At 48.3% G+C, this 24,315-nt stretch overlaps 4 non-coding genes across 4 annotated transcripts; all 4 read right to left on the bottom strand.

Annotated features, from left to right (window-relative positions):
- Positions 1-6,883: 6,883 nt before the first annotated feature.
- trnay-gua (transfer RNA tyrosine (anticodon GUA)) lies at positions 6,884-6,969 on the bottom strand. The gene is given in 2 exon segments: positions 6,884-6,919; positions 6,933-6,969. It is a non-coding gene; the product is annotated as a tRNA-Tyr (tRNA).
- A 3,946-nt stretch (positions 6,970-10,915) lies between these two features.
- Positions 10,916-11,001, bottom strand: trnay-gua (transfer RNA tyrosine (anticodon GUA)). Its single transcript is given in 2 exon segments — positions 10,916-10,951; positions 10,965-11,001. It is a non-coding gene; the product is annotated as a tRNA-Tyr (tRNA).
- Positions 11,002-14,136: 3,135 nt separating this feature from the next.
- Positions 14,137-14,209, bottom strand: trnaa-agc (transfer RNA alanine (anticodon AGC)). Its single transcript has one exon. It is a non-coding gene; the product is annotated as a tRNA-Ala (tRNA).
- Positions 14,210-21,459: 7,250 nt separating this feature from the next.
- trnay-gua (transfer RNA tyrosine (anticodon GUA)) lies at positions 21,460-21,545 on the bottom strand. The gene is given in 2 exon segments: positions 21,460-21,495; positions 21,509-21,545. It is a non-coding gene; the product is annotated as a tRNA-Tyr (tRNA).
- Positions 21,546-24,315: the final 2,770 nt, after the last annotated feature.

The raw sequence follows: 24,315 nt of genomic DNA on the forward strand, positions 1-24,315 counted from the left end.
ACAATCAGCAGATCACACACAGACACACTCACTCAATCATCAACCAACCATTCAGACACACATACGGTCGCTCTCTGCCACTGTCACCTTTCATATCCCTAAACGACAATTCATTCTCCTGCATGAAAAGAATTATCCTTCTGTCTATTTTTACAACCGATTGTTATTGCAGTTGGAATTGATATCTCCACTTCAATGTAGCGACAAATATTCAGCGTACAATCACTTCATCACAGAGACACCGAAACATTCCGTGTAATGCGTCGCTTCTGAGAATATGCATATTCACCGGAGCTGAAATCTGGCCCGTCAACACACACATATCACCAGCAACACTACAGTTAGCACCCTCCCGTATAAGAGTGACCATTATATGGTGGAATTCATCATTGAGATGGAGAGTGACATAGCTAATTCAGAAACAAAGGTTCTGAACTTAAAGAAGGGTAACTTTGAAGGTATGAGACGTGAATTAGCTAAGATAGACTGGCAAATGTCTTTTAAAGGGTTGATGGCGGATATGCAATGGCAAGCATTTAAAGATCGCATGGATGAACTACAGACAGAAACAGGTGAATTGATTATGGGGAGCAAGGACATGGCAGACCAATTGAATAATTACTTTGGTTCTGTCTTCAATAAGGAGAACATAAATAATCTTCCCAAAATAGTAGGGAACAGAGGATCCAGTGAGATGGAAGAACTGAGGGAAATACATGTTAGTAGGGAAGTGGTGTTAGGTAAATTGAAGGGATTAAAGGCAGATAAATCCCTACGGCCAGATGGTCTGCATCCCAGAGTGCTTAAGGAAGTAGCCCAAGAAATAGTGGATGCATTAGTGATAATTTTTCAAAGCTCTTCAGATTCTGGACTAGTTGCTGAGGATTGGAGGGTGGCTAATGTAATCCCGCTTTTTAAAAAATGAGGAACACAGAAACCGGGGAATAATAGACCAGTTAGCCTAACATCGGTGGTGTGGAAAATGCTAGAGTCAGTTCTCAAAGATGTGATAACAGCACATTTGGAAAGCGACGAACTCATCGGACAAAGTCAGCATGGGGTTGTGAAAGGAAAATCATGTCTGACGAACCTCAGAATTTTTTGATGATGTAATTAGTGGAGTGGTTAGGGGAGAACCAGTGGATGTGGTATATTTGGATATTCAAAAGGCTTTTGACAAGGTCCCACACAGGAGATTAGTGTGCAAACGTAAAGCACACGGTATTGGGGGTATGGTATTAATGTGGATAGAGAATTGGTTGGCAGACAGGAAGCTAAGAGTGGGAATAAACGGGACCTTTTCAGAATGGCAGGCAGTGACTAGTGGGGTACCGCAATGCTCGGTGCTGGGACCCCAGCTGCTTACAATTTTTATTATTGACTTGGATGAGGGAATTAAATGCAGCATCTCCAAGTTTGCGGATGACAGGAAACTGGGCGGCAGTGTTAGCTGTGAGGAGGATGCTAAGAGGATGCAGGGTGACATGGATAGGTTAGGTGAGTGGGCAAATTCATGGCAGCAGCAATTTAATGTGGAAAAATGTGAGGTTATCCACTTTGGTGCCGAAAACAGGAAAACAGATTATTATCTGAATGTTGGCCAATTAGGAAAAGGGGAGGTGCCACGAGACCTGGGTGTCATTATACACCAGTCATTGAAAGTGGGCATGCAGGTACAGCAGGCAGTGAAAAAGGCGAATGGCATGCTGGCATTCATAGCAAGAGGATTCGAGTTCAGGAGCAGGGAGGTATTACTGCAGTTCTACAAGCCCTAGGTGAGACCACACCTGGAGTATTGTGTGCAGTTTTGGTCCCCTAATCTGAGGAAGGGGATTCTTGCCATAGAGGGATTACAAAGAAGGTTCACCAGATTAATTCCTGGGATGGCAGGACTTTCATATGATGAAAGACTGGATCGACTAGGCCTATACTCGTTGGAATTTAGAAAATTGGGGGGGGGGGGAATAGAAACATAGCAAACATAGAAACATAGAGAATAGGTGCAGGAGTAGGCCATTCGGCCCTTCGAGCCTTCACCGCCATTCAGTATGATCATGGCTGATCATCCAACTCAGAACCCTGCACCAGCCTTCCCTCCATACCCCGTGATCCCTTTAGCCACTAGGGCCATATCTAACTCCGTCTTAAATATAGCCAATGAGCTGGCCTCAACTGTTTCCTGTGGCAGAGAATTCCACAGATTCACCACTCTCTGTGTGAAGAAGTTTTTCCTAATCTCGGTTCTAAAAAGTTTCCCCTTTATCCTCAAACTGTGACCCCTCGTTTTTGACTTCCACAACATCGGAAACAATCTTCTTGCATCTAGCCTGTCCAATCCCTTTAGGATTTTATACGTTTCAATCAGATCCACCTTCAATCTTCTAAATTCCAACGAGTATAAGCCTAGTTCATCCAATCTTTCATCATATGAAAGTCCTGCCATCCCAGGAATCAATCTTATTGAAACGTATAAAATCCTAAAGGGATTGGACAGGCTAGATGCAGGAAGATTGTTCCCGATGTTGGGGAAGTCCAGAGCGAGGGGTCACAGTTTGAGGATAAAGGAGATGCCTTTTAGGACCGAGATTAGGAAAACCTTCTTCACACAGAGAGTGGTGAATCTGTGGAATTCTCTGCCACAGGAAACAGTTGAGGCCAGTTCATTGGCTATATTTAAGGGGGAGTTAGAAATGGCCCTTGTGGCTAAAGGGATCAGTGGGTATGGAGAGACGGCAGGTTCAGAGTTCTGTGTTGGATGATCAGCCATGATCATACTGAATGGCGGAGCAGGCTCGAAGGGCCGAATGGCCTACTCCTGGACCTATTTTCTATGTTTCTATGTTTCTATTCACCTTTCCTGTATTATTACGGGCCGGCGGGAACTCATGTGTCACAAGCAGAACTTCTTCATGAAACAAGGAGATGGCCGCGTCCTCCATTTCTTCCGGCAGATTGTAAAACTCCATCTACGACTCAACATTCCGCTCGAAATCTACACTGCTATCAAAGAGAGCATTCTCGGATCTGCCATTCCTGTCTATTTCGTGGACGCATTTTCCGACACTTTTGGAAAGGTACAGCCAAATGACAAATCAGCTGAAAAGCACAATGATTGAATTTCATCATTACTGGACGATTTGCCTCTCTCCTGGACGATGATAGAAGGGACAAAACACTGCAGACATACGCACACTGCAAACCTGCTCTTCCAAGTGTTCGCTTGTGCAAGGCGCTCCAATTTCATGCTCTTGTAAGCTTAATGCACATCTCCCTCTTCTGTTTCACAGCTCCCACTTCAAAGCTCTTGCAGAAATATGCAAATTTTTCTTCCGACTTGTGCCACCACATTAGTTGAGCCAAATTACACTTCAGCGGATATATGGAAACGGCACAGGTCCGTTAACAATGTCGTCAGCTGCCTTCGCTTTCAACGGTGCCCTCCAACGATGCGCCGAAATTCAGATTCTGGCATCCCTTGCTTGTGCAGTTTGGAATCGCCCAACCTAGCCTGATTGCTAAATGTCTTCCAACGAAGAGGTTACCGATGTTCCATCTGGGCCTTTGTGTCGGTCTCTTCCTCTGTACACTTGCCACGCGCGGCCTCTCCGGTGATGAATATCTGTTACCTCTCATGTAGGAGGCCCTGCACAATTCTGATTTGATGGAGGCAGACATGAGAACACGGAGGAACATCTAGTGAAACTTCTGAAATGCCTGCTTCGCTGCCGCTGCTACTGTGTGAACCGAAATCTCCGGAGGGGAATTTATCGAATCCTCGGCTTTGCCTGTTGCTTGGCAGTCTGGGCTTGGGTGAAGCCTTCGGCAGAGATGATGCTCGGTGCTCGGTGTCGGAGCGCTGGTCGGAGGCTCGAAGATTTCGGACCGACTCAGAGTCAAACTGTCGTCGGGTGCTTCCAGGGCGCTGCATCGGGAAGTTCGCGGCGCTCGATCCTCATGGCAGGCGGAGTTTCTTCCTTCTACTGTCTGCGTGAGATAATGAGGCCATCGGGGCTTTGAGACTTTTTTTCCGTGCTCATGGTCTGCTCTTATCAAATTACGGTATTGATTACATCTGCAGACCCCAGAGCCTGCCGGCCCTGAAGCTAGCAGGCATGAACTTCAGATTGCAGCCGCTGCCATCGATCTCGCTGGCTCCAACACCTCAGGGCATATCCAAAACCCGGACTTCCCCAACGACCATGGACACCTTCAAAGTGATTGCGCTACCACCAACTGCGACTCCAGTCTTGAACTCCAGGCCGGGTCTTTATGTGTTGCTATTGTGACTCCCGTCTCCCTTCCCCCACCATCACTCTGCAACCCCGTCTACCTCAGATCCCACCGTTAGCTCCTGGGCCCTCAGAGGCTCCATTTTCCTCTCACCCCAACCCTCCCTTCTCCACTGACTCCCCCCCCCAGCCTACCCCCTCCCCCCTCTGATCCCAGCTCTCATCCGTGCCGGGTCTTTACCATCCCCTCCGACCTTTAACTGTCTGAGGCAGAACGCTCTGTCCTCAGTAAGGGCCTCACCTTTGTCCCCATTCGCCCACACCTCAGCGAGTTCCGCGTTCGCCATGATGCGAAACTCTTCTTCCGCTGTCTCCGTCTCCGAGCCTACTTCTTCGGCAAGGACTCTTCCATCCCCACCGATGACCCCTTCTCCCGTCTTCAACTTTCCTCCTCTTCATGGACACCCCGCTCTGGTCTTCTGCCTGCTCTGGATCTCTTTATTGCTGACTGCCGACGGGAAATCAACGGTCTCGACTTCACCGCACCTTGTTCCCATTCCAGCCTTACTCGTTCCGAACGCTCTGCTCTCCCCTGCCTCCGCACTAATCCTAACCTTACTATTAAACCGGCCGATAAGGGGGTTGCTGTTGTAGTCTGGCGTACTGACCTCTACCTTACCGAGGCACAGCGACAACTCGCGGATACCTCCTCTTATTTACCCTCGCTTGTGACCCCACTAAGGAGCACCAGGCCATTGTCTCCCACACTATCACCGACTTTATCCGCTCAGGGGATCTCCCATCAACTGCTACCAACCTCATAGTTCCCACACCCCGCAGTTCCCGTTTCTACCTCCTACTCAAGATCCACAAACCTGTCTGTCCAGGTAGACCTATTGTCTCAGCTTGCTCCTGCCCCACCGAACTTCTTTCTGCATACCTCGACACGGTTTTATCCCCCCTTCTTCAATCCCTTCCTACCTATGTACGTGACGCTTCTCACGCTCTTAAACTGTTGGATGATTTTAGGTTCCCTGGCCCCCACCGCTTTATTTTCACCATGGATGTCCAGTCCCTATATACTTCCATCCCCCATCAGTAAGGTCTCAAAGCTCTCCGCTACTTTTTGGATTCCAGACCTAATCAGTTCCCCTCTACCACCACTCTGCTCCGTCTAACAGAATTAGTCCTCTGGTCCTCACCCACCACCCCACCAGCCTCCAGGTCCAACATATTATTCTCCGTAACTTCCGCCACCTCCAACGGGATCCCACCACTAAGCACATCTTTCCCTCCCCCACTCTCTCTCTCTGCTTTCGGCAGGGATCGCTCCCTACGCGACTCCCTTGTCCATTTGTCGTACCGCCCCTTGCCCCAATCCCTCCCCACTGATCCCCCTCCTGGCACTTATTCTTGTAAGGGGAACAAGTGCTACACATACCTTTACACTTCCTCCCTTACCACCATACAGGGCCTCAGACAGTCCTTCCAGGTGAGGCAACACTTCACATGTGAGTCGGCTGGGGTGATATGCTGCGTCCGGTGCTCCCGCTGTGGCCTTCTATATCTCGGCGAGACCCGACGCAGACTGGGAGATCGTTTTTCTGAACACCAATGCTCCGTCCGCCAGAGAAAGCAGGATCTCCCAGTGGCCACACATTTTAATTCCACATCCCATTCCCATTCTGATATGTCTATCCACGGACTCGTCTAATGTAAAGATGAAGCCACACTCAGGTTGGAGGAACAACACCTTATATTCCGTCTGGGTAGCCTCCAACCTGATGGCATGAACATTGACTTCTCTAACTTCTGCTAATGCCCCACCTCCCCCTCGTACCCCATCCGTTATTTATTTTTATACACACATTCTTTCTATCGCTCTCCTTTTTCTCGTTCTGTCCCTCTGACTATACCCCTTGCCCATCCTCTCGGTTCCCCCCCCCCCCGCCACACACGCCTTTTCCTTCTCCCTGGGCCACCTGTTCCATGATCCTTTCATATCCCTTTGGCCAATCAACTGTCCAGCTCTTGGCTACATTTCTCCCCCTCCTGTCTTCTCCTATCATTTTGGATCTCCCCCTCCCCCTCCCACTTTCAAATCTCTTGCTAACTCTTCCTTCAGTTAGTCCTGATGAAGGGTCTCGGCCTGAAACGTCGACTGTACCTCTTCCTGGAGATGCTGCCTTGCATGCTGCGTTCACCAGCAACTTTGATGTCAGTTGACGGTATTGTTTTACACTGTTATAACTAAACGGTAGAATTATGTGGTTTTTGGCAGTTTTAGTCTTGGTCTGTCTTGTGTTTCTGTGATATCTTACCGGAGGAGCATGGTATCATTTTTAAACGCATGCATTTTAAAATTACAGTAAACGAGGACTGAGTGTCCTCATCATCTAATCTAATCTAATCTAATATTTCTATCTTTGTGTTACTTTAGGACGAGTGAGAGTTATCGTACTGTCAGAGCAGCAAGCGTGAGGACATAGTGCTCTGAACGGTGACTCAGTGATCTGCTGGCCTTGCCTGTAATGAGATTAGATGCCTCTGTATTCTATCCCGTCACGAGTCGGAGCAATTCGGACTGCAGTCTTGTGCCACCGAGAAGCTCTGTAGTACGGACTTGATGATCCGCGTAGTAAAAGAAGTCCCGATCCTTCGAGCCGGATTCGAACCTGCGACCTAAGGATGACTCCATTTCCTCTACAGTCCTCCGCTCTACCAACTGAGCTATCGAAGGAAAAGCGACACCAAGCTTCGCCACGTTGGCTCCTACCGACAATGATTATGCAGATTTTCATCCTGGTGTCTCTCGACCCAGTCAACAGCCTGCCAAATGTTATATCTAGTCCTTCCAGCACTAGGGGCCACAGGCGACCGGATGACGCACATCACCAAACTTATCACCATTCTCGGTGCGACTTCGACACAGCTCTTTGATCTTCTTTGCTTAAGAAGTGTAAGACTGCAGGCATGACGAGGCGAGGGTTTCCAGCAAGACAAGGCGAGCGTTTCCAGCAAGAAAGGTGAGAGTTTCCAGCAAGACAAGGCGAGCGTTTCCAGCAAGAAAGGTGAGAGTTTCCAGCAAGACAAGGCGAGCGTTTCCAGCAAGGCAAGACGAGTGTTTCCAGCAAGACAGGGCAGGGCTTCAACAGAGGAAACAGAAGGCAGTGGAGGGGATACAAGGTGTTAGGACAAGAACAATCCAGCAAACACGCCCTGGTCTCTGAAGGTATTAATGCAGCCAGCCCCAACGAGAATCAGCTGCCTCAATTAGCTGAACAAGGACAGAAACAGGGTAGAAAGGAAACCTGGAGCAAGGGTCGATGAACCGGACCGGGAACCGGAATATGGACATCACGGACCGAACTATAACAGATATCTAGACTTCAAAGTAGCGACAAAAATTCGGCGTAATATCACTTCTTCATGGAGGCACCGAAACATACCGTGCAAAGCGTCGCTTCTGTGAACATGCAGATGCCCCTCAGCTGAAATCAGGCCCCTCAACACCAACATATCACCAACAGCACCACTGTTAGCAACCTTCCCGCATTCACCTTTCCTGTATTATTACGCCACGGAGGGAACTCGTGTGTCAGAAGCAGAACATTTTCATGAACCAAGGCAATGGCCGCAATTCCATTTCTTCTAGGAGATTGTAAAACTGCATCAACGACACAACATTCTCCTGGAATTCTACACTGCTATCAAAGTGAGCATTCTCGGATCTGCTATTCCTGTCTATTTCGTTGCCGTATTCTCCGACACTTTTGGAAAAGTACAACCAAATGACAAATCGGCTGAAAAGCTCAATGATTGAATTCCATCATCACTCGACGATTTGCCTCTCTCCTGGACGATGATAGGGGGAACAACGCACTGCAGACATACGCACACTGCAAACCTGCTCTTCCAAGTGTTCGCTTGTGCAAGGCGCTCCAATTTCATGCTCTTGTAAGCTTAATGCACATCTCCCTCTTCTGTTTCACAGCTCCCACTTCAAAGCTCTTGCAGAAATATGAAGATTTTTCACCCGACTTGTGCCACCACACAGATGAGCCGATGTGCACCTCAGCGTATATATCGAAACGACATAAGGCCGATAACAATGTCGTCAGCTGCCTTCGCTTTCAACGGTGCCCTCCAACGATGCGCCGGAATTCAGATTCTGGCCTCCCTTGCTTGTTCAGTTTGGAATCGCTCAACCTACACTGATTGCTAAATGTCTTCCAACGAAGAGGTGACCGATTTTCCATCCGGGCCTTTGTGTCGGTCTCTTCCTCCGTACACTTGCTACGCGCGGCCTCACCAGTGATGCATATCTGTTATCTGTCAAGTAGGAGGCCGTGCACAATTCTGATTTGATGGAGGCAGACGTGAGGGCACGCAGGAACATCTGGTGAAACTTCTGAAATGCCAGCTTCGCTGCCGCTGCTACTGTGTGATCGGAAATCTCCGGAAGGGAATGCCCCGTATCCTCGTCTTTCCCTGCTGCTTGGCGGCCGGGGCCTGCGTCGATGCGGTCGGCAGAGATGGTGCTCGGTGCTCGGTGTCCGAGGGCTTGTCGGAGGCTCGAAGCTTTCGGACGGACTCAGAATCGGACTGTGGTCGGGTGCTTCCAGGACGCTGCATTGGCAAGTTCGCGGCGCTGGAATCTCATGGCAGGGGGAGTTTCTTCCTTCTACCGTCTGCGTGAGATGATGAGGCTATCAGGTCTTTGAAACTTTTTTTTCGTTCCCATGGTCTGCTCTTATCAAATTACGGTATTGCTTTGCACTGTTGTAACTATTTGGTAGAATTATGTGTTTTTTGTTAGTTTTAGTCTGGGTCAATAGACAATGGGCAATAGATAATAGGTGCAGAAGTAGGCCATTCGGCCCTCCGAGCCAGCACCGCCATTCACTGTGATCATGGCTGATCATCCACAATCTGCATCCACTTCCTGCCTTATCCCCATAACCTTTGATTCCGCTGTCTTTACGAGCTCTATCCATCTCTTTCTTGAAAGCATCCAGAGACTTGGCCTCCACAGCCTTCTGGGGCAGAGCATTCCATATGTCTACCGCTCTCTGGGTGAAAAAGTTCTTCCTCAACTCCGTTCTAAATGGCCCACCGCTTATTCTTAAAATGTGGCCTCTGGTTCTGGACTCACCCATCAGCGGGAAAATGCTTCCTTCCTTCACCGTGTCCACCCCTTAATAATCTTATATCGTTAGTGCGCATGCGCCGGTCGTGCATGCAGCCTGGTACGGCCGTTCGGGTCTATTTTTACTTACTTTCTTCTTTACTTTTTAATTTACGCTATTTTTTGTATTTTTCTTCCTCACGGTAACACGTCGATGCTGCACCCTCTCTAACATGCTGATAGAGAGAGTTTTATTTCGGTTTTCTTTAGCGCTGGAAATGGTTACATCCCGACACGCGGGACGGAAGCAAGGTCACATTGTGTATTCCACGGACCAGCACATACCGGCCGGCTTAGCGAACAGAGCGGTGGACACCCCTGCGGAAATCCGGAGGAAAACACACAGAGGGTGTCACAAAGCCGAGGAAAGAGGAACGGGTCGAGCCACCAGAGACTTTTGGAGAAGAGGATTTCGGTGTTTAATACCGTTCCGGCTGACCGGAAGTGCACTGAGAGCGGTGAGCATAAAGGTGTTCGGTGCTTACTGATCTGGTTAACAACAGATGGTACAATCAGGGATATATTTGATCGAGGAACGTGTTTGCAGACTGGATATTGAACTTTTTACTGTTGGACTTCGGCCACATTCCACCGTGATACAACACTTGGCGGCACGGGAGGTCGTTCCTGCCTGTGGGCATCGAACGTGCAGCTCCTCCCGTGGAGGGTCAGGCACCCTGAGCCAATAGACTGGTCCTGGACTTACTTTCCATCTGGCATAGTTTGCATTTTGGTGTTTGATTGTTGGGGTTTTTTGTATTGCTATATTTACGCTCTATTCTTGGTTGGTGCGGCTGTAACGAAACCAAATCTCCCTCGGGATTAATAAAGTATATCTATCTATCTATCTATCTATGTTTCAATAAGATCCCCTCTAAGCCTTCTAAATTCCAGAAAATACAAGCCCAGTCACTCTAATCTTTCGACATATGACAGTCCCGCCATCCCGGAAATTAGCCTTGTGAACCTACGCTGCACTCCCTCAATAGCAAGAATGTCCTTCCTCAAATTTGGAGACCAAAACTGCGCACAGTGCTCAGGGCCCTGTACAGCTGCAGAAGGACCTCATTGCTCTTATACTCAATTCTTCACTGCCTACTGTACTTGCATGCTTACTTTCAGTGACTGATGTTCAAGTCTGTCTTGTGTTTCTGTGATATCATACCGGAGGAACATGGTATCATTTTTTAACGCATGCATTTTAAAATTGCAGTAAACAAGGACTGAGTGTCCTCATCATCTAACCATATCCAATTTAATATTTCTATCTTTGTGTTACCTTAGGACGAGTGAGAGTTGTCGTACTGTCAGAGCAGCAAGCGTGAGGACATAGCGCTCTGAAATGTGACCCAGTGATCTACTGGCCTTGCCTGTTATGTGATAAGATGCTTCTGTATTCTATCCCGTCACGAGTCGAAGCAATTCGGACTGCAGTCTTGTGCCACCGAGAAGCTCTGTAGTACGGAATTGATGATCGGCGTAGTAAAAGAAGTCTCGATCCTTCGAGCCGGATTCGAACCAGCGACCTAAGGATGACTCCATTTCCTCTACAGTCCTCCGCTCTACCAACTGAGCTATCGAAGGACAAGCGACACCGAGTTTCGCCACGTTGGCTCCTACCGACAATGATTATACAGATTTTCATCCTGGTGTCTGTCGACCGATGGCAACAGCCTGCCAATTGTAATATCTAGTCCTTTCCAGCTCGGTGCGACTCCAACACAGTTCTTTGATCCTCTTTGCTTGACAAAACCAAAGGCTACTCAGCTTTCTGATTTCGCCCAGTGTCCTGGGCAATTTCCTTTTGACCACTGAACCGATTTCTGCCTGAATGGTCGCCTGCAGCTCATGCATTACTGAAACACCAGCTGCCAGCTAGCTTTTCATCGTATCTGCCTTTAACGCAGCAGACCTACAACCTCTCCCACTTTCCTTTGATTGAGACACGTTCATGTTCCTCTCCGCTACCCCTATATTTTGTGCATTCCAAACTTCAGAGCAACTTGATGAGACGAGTGCCTGTGAATACAAAACGTCAATGGAGAATGTGAGCATCGATCTCGCTACCTCTCTCATGCTAAGCGAGCGCTCTACCATTTGAGCTAATTCCCCAGCACATCCGAGTTACCTCCTGTAATATGCTCTGCGCCACAAGCACCATTGAATGCCTGCCAGTGCTCACCGTTGCACAATCATCAGCTCACACACAGACACGCTCACTCATTCATCAACCAACCACTCAGGCACACATAAGGTTGCTCTCTGCCACTGTCACCTTTCATGTCCCCAAACGACAATTCATTCTTCCGCATGCAAAGAACTATCCTTCTGTCTATTTTTACAACCGATTGTTATTGCAGTTGGAATTGATATCTCTACTTCAATGTAGTGACAAACATTCGGCGTACAATCACTTCATCACAGAGACACCGTGACCTACCGTGTAATGAGTCGCGTCCGTGAACATGCGTATTCGCCTCTTTTGAAATCTGGCCCGTCAAAACACACATATCACCAACAACACCACAGTTAGCAACCTTTCCAATTCACTTTCCTGTACTATTACGCGTCGGCGGGACCTCATGTGTCAGAGGCAGAACATCTTCATGAACCAAGGAGTTGGCCGCTTCATCCATTTCTTCTGGCAGATTGTAAGACTCCATCACCGACTCAACATTCTGCTGGAAATCTACCCTGCTATCGAAGAGAGCATTCTCGGACCTGCCATTCCTGTCTATTTCGTTGCCGCATTCTCCGATACTTTTGGAAAACTACAGATAAAAGTCAAATCAGCTGAATGACTGAATTCCATCATCAGTAGACGATTTGCCTCTCTCCGGGTCGATGATAGGAGGGACAACACACTGCAGACATCCGCACACTGCAAACCTGCTGTTCCAAGAGCTCGCTTGTGCAGGACGCTCCAATTTCATGCTCCTGTACACTTAATGCACATCTGCCTCTTCTTGCAGAAATTTGAAGATTTTTCACCCGCCTTGTGCCACCATACAGATGAGCCGATGTGCACCTCAGCGGATATATGGAAACGACATAAGGCCGATAGCAATGTCGTCAGCTGCATTCGCTTTCAACGGTGCCCTCCAACGATACGCCGAAATCCAGATTCTGGCATCCCTTGCTCGTGCAGTTTGGAATCGCTCAACCTAGACTGATGGCTAAATGTCTTCCAACGAAGAGGTTACCGATGTTCCATCTGAGCCTTTGTGTCGGTCTCTTCCTCTGTACACTTGCTCCGGTGATGCATATCTGTTCTCTGTCAAGTAGGAGGCCGTGCACAATTCTGATTTGATGAAGGCAGACGTGAGAGCACGGAGGAACATCTGGTGAAACTTCTGATATTCCTTCTTCGCTGCCGCTGCTACTGTGTGATCGAAAATCTCCGGAGGGGATTGCCCCGAATCCTCGGCTTTGCCTGTTGCTTGGTGGCCGGGGCCCGGGTGGAAACGTTCGGCAGAGAGGTTGCTCGGTGCTCGGTGTGGGAGCGCTGCTCGGAGGCTGAGAGTTTTCGGACGGACTCAGAGTTGGACTGTGGTCGGGTGCTTCGCGGACGCTGCATCGGCAAGTTCGAGGCGCTGGAAACTCATGGCAGGGGGAGTTTCTTCCTTCTACCGTCTGCGTGAGTTGATGAGGCCATCGGGGCTTTGAGAATTCTTTCCCGTGCCGATGGTCTGCTCTTATCAAATTACTGTATTGCTTTGCACTGTTGCAACTATACGGTAGAATTATGTGTTTTTTGTCAGTTTTAGTCTTGGTCTGTCTTGTGTTTCTGTGATATCATACCGGAGGGACATTGTATCATTTTTTAACGCATGCATTTTAAAATTACAGTAAACGAGGACTGAGTGTCCACATCATCTAATCATATCCAATCTAATATTTCTATCTTTGTGTTACTTTAGGACGAGTGAGAATTGTCATACTGTCAGAGCAACAAGCGTGAGGACATAGCGCTCTGAAATGTGATCCAGTGATCTGCTGCCCTTGCCTGTTATGTGATTAGATGCCTCTGTATTCTATCCCGTCACGAGTCAGAGCAATTCGGACTGCAGTCTTGTGACACCGAGAGGCTCTGTAGTACGGAATTGATAATCCGCGTAGTAAAAGAAGTCCCGATCCTTCGAGGCGGATTCGAACCTGCGACCTAAGGATGACTCCATTTCCTCTACAGTCCTCCGCTCTACCAACTGAGCTATCGAAGGACAAGCGTCACCAAACTTCGCCACGTTGGCTCCTACCGGCAATGATTAAACAGATTTTCATCCTGGTGTCTTTCGACCGATGGCAACAGCCTGCCAATTGTAATATCTAGTCCTTCCAGCACTAGGGGCCACAGGCGACCGGATGACGCACATCACCGAGCTTATCACCATTCTCGGTGCGTCTCCAACACAGCTCTTTGATCTTCTTATGCTTGTCAAAATCAAAGGCTACTCAGCTTTCTCATTTCGCCCAGAATCCAGAGAAAATTCCTTTCGACCACTTAACTGATTTCTGTCTGAATGGTCGCCTGCTACTCATACATTACTGAAACATCAGCTGCCAGCTGGCTGTTCCTCGTATCTGCATTCAACGCAGCAGATTTTCCCCTTTCCTTTCACTGAGACACGTTCCTCTCCCTCTCGGCCACCCCTATATTCTGTACATTCCAAACTTCAGAGCAACTTGATTAGACGAGTATCTCTGAATACAAAACGTCAATGGAGAATGCGAGCATCGATCTCGCTACCTCTCGCATGCTAAGCGAGCGCTCTACCATTTGAGCTAATTCCCCAGCACATCCGAGACACCTCCTGTAATTTGCTCAGCGCCACAAGCACCATTGCATGCCTGTCACTGCTCACCGTTGCACAATGAGCAGCTCACAGACAGACTCACTCACTCAATCATCAACCAACCACTCAGACACACATACGGTCGCTCTCTGCCACTGTCACCTTTCATGTCCCCGAACGACAATTCATTCTCCTGCATGAAAAGAATTATCCTTCTGTCTATTTTTACAACCGATTGTTATTGCAGTTGGAATTGATATCTCCACTTCAATGTAGCGACAATCATTCGGCGTACAATCACTTCCTCACAGAGACACCGAAACATTCCGTGTAATGCGTCGCCTCCGTGAACATGCATATTCACCGGAGCTGAAATCTGGCCCGTCAACACACACATATCACCAGCAACACTACAGTTAGCACCCTCCCGCATAAAAGTGACCATCATATGGTGGAATTCATCATTGAGATGGAGAGTGACATAGCTAATTCAGAAACTAAGGTTCTGAACTTAAAGAAGGGTAACCTTGAAGGTATGAGACATGAATTAGCTAAGATAGACTGGCAAATGTCTTTTAAAGGGTTGACGGCGGATATGCAATGGAAAGCATTTAAAGATCGCATGGATGAACTACAACAATTGTTCATCCCAGTTTGGCAAAAGAACAAATCAGGGAAAGTAGTGCACCCGTGGCTAACAAGGAAAATTAGGGATAGTATCAATTCCAAAGAAGAAACATACAAATTAGACAGAAAAAGCGGCTCACCTGAGGACTGGGAGAAATTCAGAGTCCAGCAGAGGAGGACAAAGGGCTTAATAAGGAAAGGGAAAAAAGATTATGAGAGAACGCTGGCAGGGAACATAAAAACTGACTGTAAAAGCGTTTATAGCTATGTGAAAAGAAAAAGATTGGTGAAGACAAATGTAGGTCCCCTACCGACAGAAACAGGTGAATTGATTATGGGGAGCAAGGATATGGTAGACCAATTGAATAATTACTTTGGTTCTGTCTTCACTAAGGAGGACATACATAATCTTCCAGAAATAGTAGGGGACAGAGGGTCCAGTGAGATGGAGGAACTGAGCGAAATACATGTTAGTAGGGAAGAGGTGTTAGGTAAATTGAAGGGATTAAAGGCAGATAAATCCCCAGGGTCAGATAGCCTGTATCCCAGAGTGCTTAAGGAAGTAGCCCAAGAAATAGTGGATGCATTAGTGATAATTTTTCAAAGCTCTTCAGATTCTGGACTAGTTGCTGAGGATTGGAGGGTGGCTAATGTAATCCCGCGTTTTAAAAAATGAGGGACACAGATACCGGGGAATAATAGACCGGTTAGCCTAACATCGGTGGTGTGGAAAATGCTAGAGTCAGTTCTCAAAGATGTGATAACAGCACATTTGGAAAGCGGTGAAATCATCGGACAAAGTCAGCATGGGGTTGTGAAAGGAAAATCATGTCTGACGAATCTCAGAATTTTTTGATGATGTAATTAGTAGAGTGGATAGGGGAGAACCAGTGGATGTGGTATATTTGGATATTCAAAAGTCTTTTGACAAGGTCCCACACAGGAGATTAGTGTGCAAACTTAAAGCACACGGTATTGAGGGTATGGTATTGATGTGGATAGAGAATTGGTTGGCAGACAGGAAGCTAAGAGTGGGAATAAACGGGACCTTTTCAGAATGGCAGGCAGTGACTAGTGGGGTACCGCAAGGCTCAATGCTGGGACCCCAGTTGTTTACAATATATATTAATGACTTGGATGAGCGAATTAAATGCAGCATCTCCAAGTTTGCGGATGACACGAAGCTGGGCGACAGTGTTAGCTGTGAGGAGGATGCTAAGAGGATGCAGGGTGACATGGATAGGTTAGGTGAGTGGGCAAATTCATGGCAGATGCAATTTAATGTGGATAAATGTGAGGTTATCCACTTCGGTGGCAAAAACGGGAAAACAGATTATTATCTGAATGATGGCCGATTAGGAAAAGGGAAGGTGCAACGAGACCTGGGTGCCATTATACACCAGTCATTGAAACTGGGCATGCAGGTACAGCAGGCAGTGAAAAAGGCGAATGGCATGCTGGCATTCATAGCAAGAGGATTCGAGTTCAGGAGCAGGGAGGTACTACTGCTGTTCTACAAGGCCTAGGTGAGACCACACCTGGAGTATTGTGTGCAGTTTTGGTCCCCTAATCTGAGGAAGGGGATTCTTGCCGTAGAGCGATTACAAAGAACGTTCCCCAGATTAATTCCTGGGATGGCAGGACTTTCATATGATGAAAGACTGGATCGACTAGGCCTATAGTTGTTGGAATTTAGAAGATTGAGGGGGGATATAAACATAGCAAACATAGAAACATAGAAAATATGTGCAGGAGTAGGCCATTCGGCCCTTCGAGCCTTCACCGCCATTCAGTATGATCATGGCTGATCATCCAACTCAGAACCCTGCACCAGCCTTCCCTCCATAACCCCTGATCCCTTTAGCCACTAGGGCCATATCTAACTCCCTCTTAAATATAGCCAATGAACTGGTCTCAACTGTTTCCTGTGGCAGAGAATTCCACAGATTCACCACTCTGTGTGAAGAAGTTTTTCCTAATCTCGGTTCTAAAAGGCTTCCCCTTTATCCTCAAACTGTGACCCCTCGTTCTGGACTTCCCCAACATCAGAAACAATCTTCCTGCATCTAGCCTGTCCAATCCCTTTAGGATTTTATACGTTTCAATCAGATCCCCCCTCAATCTTCTAAATTCCAACGAGTATAAGCCTAGTTCATCCAGTCTTTCATCATATGAAAGTCCTGCCATCCCAGGAATCAATCTTATTGAAACGTATAAAATCCTAAAGGGATTGGACAGGCTAGATGCAGGAAGATTGTTCCCGATGTTGAGGAAGCCCAGAACGAGGGGTCACAGTTTGAGGATAAAGGGGATGCCTTTTAGGACCGAGATTAGGAAAACCTTCTTCACACAGAGAGTGGTGAATCTGTGGAATTCTCTGCCACAGGAAACTGTTCAGGCCAGTTTACTGGCTATATTTAAGAGGGAGTTAGAAATGGCCCTTGTGGCTAAAGGGATCAGTGGGTATGGAAAGACGGCAGGTACAGGGTTCTGAGTTGGATGATCAGCCATGATCATACTGAATGGCGCAGCAGGCTCGAAGGTCCAAATGGCCTACTCCTGGACCTATTTTCTATGTTTCTATGTTTCTATTCACCTTTCTTGTATTATTACGGGCCGGCGGGAACTCATGTGTCACAAGCAGAACTTCTTCGTGAAACAAGGAGATGGCCGCGTCATCCATTTCTTCCGGCAGATTGTAAAACTCCATCTACGACTCAACATTCCGCTCGAAATCTACACTGCTATCAAAGAGAGCATTCTCGGATCTGCCATTCCTGTCTATTTCGTGGACGCATTTTCCGACACTTTTGGAAAGGTACAGCCAAATGACAAATCAGCTGAAAAGCACAATGATTGAATTTCATCATTACTGGACGATTTGCCTCTCTCCTGGACGATGATAGAAGGGACAAAACACTGCAGACATGCGCACACTGCAAACCAGCTGTTCCAAGAACTCGCTTCTGCAGGGCGCTCCAATTTCATTTTCCTGTACACTTAATGCACATCTGCCTCTTCTGTTTCATAGCTCCCACTTCAAAGTTCTTGCAGAAATATGAAGATTTTTCTTCCGACTTGTGCCACATTAGTTGAGCCAAATTACACTTCAGCGGATATATGGAAACGATACAGGTCCGTTAACAATGTCGTCAGCTGCCTTCGCTTTCAACGGTGCCCTCCAACGATGCCCCGAAATTCAGATTCTGGCATCCCTTGCTCGTGCAGTTTGGAATCGCCCAACCTAGCCTGATTGCTAAATGTCTTCCAACGAAGAGGTTACCGATGTTCCATCTGGACCTTTGTGTCGGTCTCTTCCTCTGTACACTTGCTACGCGCGGCCTCTCCGGTGATGAATATCTGTTACCTGTCATGTAGGAGGCCCTGCACAATTCTCATTTGATGGAGGCAGACATGAGAACACGGATGAACATCTGGTGAAACTTCTGAAATGCCTGCTTCGCTGCCGCTGCTACTGTGTGAACCGAAATCTCCGGAGGACAATTCTCCGAATCCTCGGCGTTGCCTGTTGCTTTGCGGTCTGAGCTTGGGTGAAGCCTTCGGCAGAGATGGTGCTCGGTGCTCGGTGTCGGAGCGCTGGTCGGAGGCTCGAAGATTTCGGACCGACTCAGAGTCGGACTGTCGTCGAGTGCTTCCAGGGCGCTGCATCGGCAAGTTCGCGGCGCTCGATCCTCATGGCAGGTGAAATTTCTTCCCTCTACCGTCTGCGTGAGATAATGAGGCCATCGGGGCTTTGAGACTTTTTTTCCGTGACCATGGTCTGTTCTTATCAAATTACGGTATTGATTACATCTGCAGACCCCAGAGCCTGCTGGCCCTGATGCTAGCAGGCATGAACTTCAGATTGCGGCCGCTGCCATCGATCTCGCCGCCTCCAGCACCTCAGGGCATATTCAAAACACGGACTCCCCCAACGACCATGGACACCTTCAAAGTGATTGCGCTATCACCAACTGCGACTCCAGTCTTAAACTCCAGGCCGGGTCTTTATGTGCTGCTATTGTGACTCCCGTCTCCACTTCCCCCACCATCACTCTGCAACCCCGTCTCCCTCAGATCCCACCGTCAGCTCCTGGGCCTTCAGAGGCTCCATTTTCCTCTCACCCCAACCCTCCCCTCTCCACTGACACCCCCAGCCTCCCTCCTCCACCCTCTGATCTCAGCTCTCATCCGTGCCGGGTCTTACCATCCCCTCCGACCTTTAACTGTCTGAGGCAGAACGCTCTGTCCTCAGTAAGGGCCTCACCTTTGTCCCCCTTCGCCCACAGCTCAGCGAGGCCCGCGTTCGCCATGATGCGCAACTCTTCTTCCGCCGTCTCCGTCTCCGAGCCTACTTCTTCGGCAAGGACTCTTCCAACCCACCGATGACCCCTTCTCCCGTCTTCAACTCTCCTCCTCTTCATGGACACCCCGCTCTGGTCTTCTGCCTGCTCTGGATCTCATTATTGCTGACTGCCGACGGGACATCAACGGACTCGACTTCACCGCACCTTGTTTCCATTCCAGCCTTACTCGTTCCGAACGCTCTGCTCTCCCCTGCCTCCGCACTAATCCTAACCTTACTATTAAACCGGCCGATAAGGAGGGTGCTGTTGTAGTCTGGCGTACTGACCTCTACCTTACCGAGGCACAGCGACAACTCGCGGATACCTCGTCTTATTTACCCTCGATCGTGACCCCACTGAGGAGCACCAGGCCATTGTCTCCCACACTATCACCGACTTTATCCGCTCAGGGGATCTCCCATCAACTGCTACCACCCTTATAGTTCCCACACCTCGCAATTCCCATTTCTACCTCCTACCCAAGATCCACAAACCTGTCTGTCCTGGTGGACCTATTGTCTCCGCTTGCTCCTGCCCCACCGAACTTCTTTCTGCATACCTCGACACGGTTTTATCCCGCCTTCTTCAATCCCTTCCTACCTATGTTCGTGACACTTCTCACGCTCTTAATTGTTCGATGATGTTAGGTTCCCTGGCCCCCACCGCTTTATTTTCACCATGGATGTCCAGTCCCTATATACTTCCATCCCCCATCGGTAAGGTCTCAAAGCTCTCCGTTACTTTTTGGATTCCAGACCTAATCAGTTCCCCTCTACCACCACTCTGCTCCGTCTAACGGAATTAGTCCTCTGGTCCTCACCCACCACCCCACCAGCCTCCAGGTCCAACATATTATTCTCCGTAACTTCCGCCACCTCCGACGGGATCCCACCACTAAGCACATCTTTCCCTCCCCCACTCTCTCTCTCTGTGCTGTCGGCAGGGATCGCTCCCTACGCGACTCCCTTGTCCATTCATCGTACCGTCCCCCGCCCCCATCCCTCCCCACTGATCTCCCTCCTGTCACTTATCCTTGTAAGCGGAACAAGTGCTACACATACCCTTACACTTCCTCCCTTACCACCATACAGGGCCTCAGACAGTCCTTCCAGGTGAGGCGTCACTTCACATGTGAGTCGGCTGGGGTGATATGCTGCGTCCGGTGCTCCCGATGTGGCCTTCTATATATCGGCGAGACCCGACGCAGACTGGGAGATCGTTTTTCTGAACACCAACGCTCCGTCCGCTAGAGAAAGCAGGATCTCCCAGTGGCCACACCTTTTAATTCCACATCCCATTCCCATTCTGATACGTCTATCCACGGCCTCCTCTAATGTAAAGATGAAGCCACACTCAGGTTGGAAGAACAACACCTTATATTCCGTCTGGGTAGCCTCCAACATGATGGCATGAACATCGACTTCTCTAACTTCCGCTAATGCCCCACCTCCCCCTCGTACCCAATCCGTTATTTATTTTTATACACACATTCTTTCTATCGCTGTCCTTTTTCTCCCTCCGTCCCTCTGGATATACCCCCTGCCCAACCTCTCGGTTCCCCCTGGCCCCGCCGCCACACACGCCTTTTCTTCTCCCTGGGCCACCTGTTCCATGATCCTTTCATATCCCTTTGGCCAATCAACTGTCCAGCTCTTGGCTACATTCCTCCCCCTCCTGTCTTCTCCTATCATTTTGGATCTCCCCCTCCCCCTCCCCCTTTCAAATCTCTTGCTAACTCTTCCTTCAGATAGTCCTGACGAAGGGTCTCGGTCTGAAACGTCGACTGTACCTCTTCCTGGAGATGCTGCCTTGCATGCTGCGTTCACCAGCAACTTTGATGTCAGTTGACGGTATTGCTTTACACTGTTATAACTAAACGGTAGAATTATGTGTTTTTTTGTCATTTATAGTCTTGGTCTGTCTTGTGTTTCTGTGATATCATACCGGAGGAACATGGTATCATTTTTAATGCATGCATTTTAAAATTACAGTAAGCGAGGACTGAGTGTCCTCATCATCTAATCATATCCAATCTAATATTTCTATCTTTGTGTTACTTTAGGACGAGTGAGAGTTGTCGTACTGTCAGAGCAGCAAGCGTGAGGACATAGCGCTCTGAAATGTGACCCAGTGATCTGCTGGCCTTGCCTGTTATGTGATTAGATGCCTCTGTATTCTATCCCGTCACGAGTCGGAGCAATTCGGACTGCAGTCTTGTGCCACCGAGAAGCTCTGTAGTTGGGACTTGATGATCCGCGTAGTAAAAGAAGTCCCGATCCTTCGAGCCGGATTCGAACCAGCGACCTAAGGATGACTCCATTTCCTCTACAGTCCTCCGCTCTACCAACTGAGCTATCGAAGGAAAAGCGACACCAAGCTTCGCCACGTTGGCTCCTACCGACAATGATTATACAGATTTTCATCCTGGCGTCTTTCGACCGATGGCAACAGCCTGCCAATTGTAATATCTAGTTCTTCCAGCACTAGGGGCCATAGGCGACCGGATGACGCACATCACCGAGTTTATCTCTATGTCTATCTCTATGTCTACTCAGAATTGTGATAGAGATACGTTATTAATCCCGAGGGAAATTGAGTTTCGTTACAGCTACACCAACCAAGAATAGAGCGTAAAATATAGACATACAACAACTACAAACGATCAGACAACAAAATGCAAATTATGCCAGATTGAAAGAAGTCCAGGACCAGCCTATTGGCTGAGGGTATCTGACCCTACACGGGTGGAGCTGCAAAGTTCGATGGCCACAGGCGGGAACAACCACAGTTGTATCTCGGTGGAACATGGTCGGAGTCCAACAGCAAAACGTTCAATATCCGGGCTACAAACCCGTTCCTCGATCGTAATATGACCAGCTTTGCACCATCCGTTGTTAACCAGCACAGCAAGCCCCCAACTCTTTTACGCTTACCGCTGTCAGTACACTTCCAGTCAGCCCGAACGGTCTGGAACCCTCCATGGAAAAGTTTTGATCAGTTATGTCCACGTGCAGTACAAGTGGAGAACTCCTCTTCTCCATAAGTCTCTGTTGTCTCGATCCGGTCCTCTTTCCTCGCCTTTTTGATCCCCCTTTGCATCCTCTGTCTGTTTTCCTCCGGATTTCAGCAGGGGTGTCCGCCACTCTGTTCGGTAAACCGGCCGGCATCAGCGCGATCGACTGATCCGTGGAATAAACATTGCGACCATACTGCTGCCACGCTAATAAGACGTGCCACAATGTAACTATTTCCAGAGCTGAAAACCCAAATAAAACTCGCTCCACCACCATGTTAGAGAGGTTGCTGCATCAACGTGTTCCGTGAAAAAAAACAAATAACGTAAGTTTAAAAAGAAAGAACAAAACAGTAAGAATCTAGTCGGACCAGCTGCAACAGGCTGCAAGCACGAGCGGTGCATGCGCAATACATCTGTGTTGGAGGTACGACACCAACACAGCTCTTTGATTTTCTTCGCTTGTCAAAATCAAAGGCTACTCAGCTTTCTCATTTCGCCCAGTGTCCAGGGCAATTTCCATTTGACCATTGAACTGATTTCTCTCTGAATGGTTGCCTGCAGCTCATGCATTACTGAAACAACAACTGCCAGCTAGCTTTTCCTCGCATCTACCTTCAACGCAGCAGACTTCCCCCTTTCCTTTGACTGAGACACGTTTCTCTCCTTCTCCACCACCCCTATCTTTTGTGCATCCAAACTTCAGAGCAATTTGATGAGACGAGTGCCTGTGAATAGAAAACGTCAATGGAGAATGCGAGCATCGATCTCGCTACCTCACGCACGCTAAGCGAGCGCTCTACCATTTGAGCTAATTCCCCAGCATCCGATCCACCTCCTGTAATTTGCTCTGTGCCACAAGCACCATTGCATGCCTGCCACTGCTCACCGTTACACAATCATCAGCTCACACTCAGACACACTCACTCAATTATCAACCAACCACTCAGACACACATACGGTCGCTCTCTGCCACTGTCACCTTTCATGTCCCCGAACGACAATTCATTCTCCCGCATGAAAAGAATTATCCTTCTGTCTATTTTTACAACCGATTGTTATTGCAGTTGGAATTGATATCTCCACTTCAATGTAGCGACAAACATTCGGCGTACAATCACTTCAGCACAGACACACCGAAACATACTGTGTAATGCGTCGCGTCCGTGAACATGCATATTCACCTCAGCTGAAATCTGGCCCTTCATCACACACATATCACCAACACCACCTCGGTTAGCAACCTTTCCGCCTTCACCTTTCCTGTATTATTACGCCCCGGCGGGAACTCATGTGTCAGAAGCAGAACTTATCCATAAACGAAGGAGATGGCCGCGTCATCCATTTCATCTGGTAGAGTGTAAAACTCCATCTACGACTCAACATTAATAGACAATAGACAATAGGTGCAGGAGTAGGCCATTCGGCCCTTCGAAACAGCACCGCCATTCACTGTGATCATGGCTGATCATCCACAATCAGTTTCCAGTTCCTGCCTTCTCCCCATAACCTTTGATTCCGCTATCTTTAAGAGCTCTATCCATCTCTTTCTTGAATGCATCCAGAGACTTGGCCTCCACAGCCTTCTGGGGCAGAGCATTCCATATATCCTCCACTCTCTGGGTGAAAAAGTTTTTCCTCAATTCCGTTCTAAATGGTCTACCCCTTATTCTTAAACTGTGGCCTCTGGTTCTGCACTCACCCATCAGCGGGAATATGTCTCCTGCCTCCAGCGTGTCCAATCCCTTAATAATCTTACATGTTCCAATAAGACCCCCTCTCAGCCTTCTAAATTCCAGAGTATACAAGCCTAGTCGCTCCAATCTTTCGTCATGTGACAGTCCCCCCATCCTGGAATTAACCTTATGAACCTACGCTGCTCTCCCTCAATAGCAAGAATGTCCTTCCTCATATTTGGAGACCAAAACTGCGCACAGTACTCCAGATGTGGTCTCACCAGGGCCCTGTACAGCTGCAGAAGGACCTCTTTGCTCTTATACTCAATTCCCCTTGTTATGAAGGCCAGCATGCCATTAGCTTTCTTCACAGCCTGCTGTACTTGCATGCTCGCTTTCACTGACTGATGCAGAAGAACACCTAGATCTCGTTGTACTTCCCC

This window comes from Mobula birostris, chromosome 1 (assembly GCF_030028105.1).
Source record: "Mobula birostris isolate sMobBir1 chromosome 1, sMobBir1.hap1, whole genome shotgun sequence".
Lineage (NCBI taxonomy): Eukaryota > Metazoa > Chordata > Chondrichthyes > Myliobatiformes > Myliobatidae > Mobula > Mobula birostris.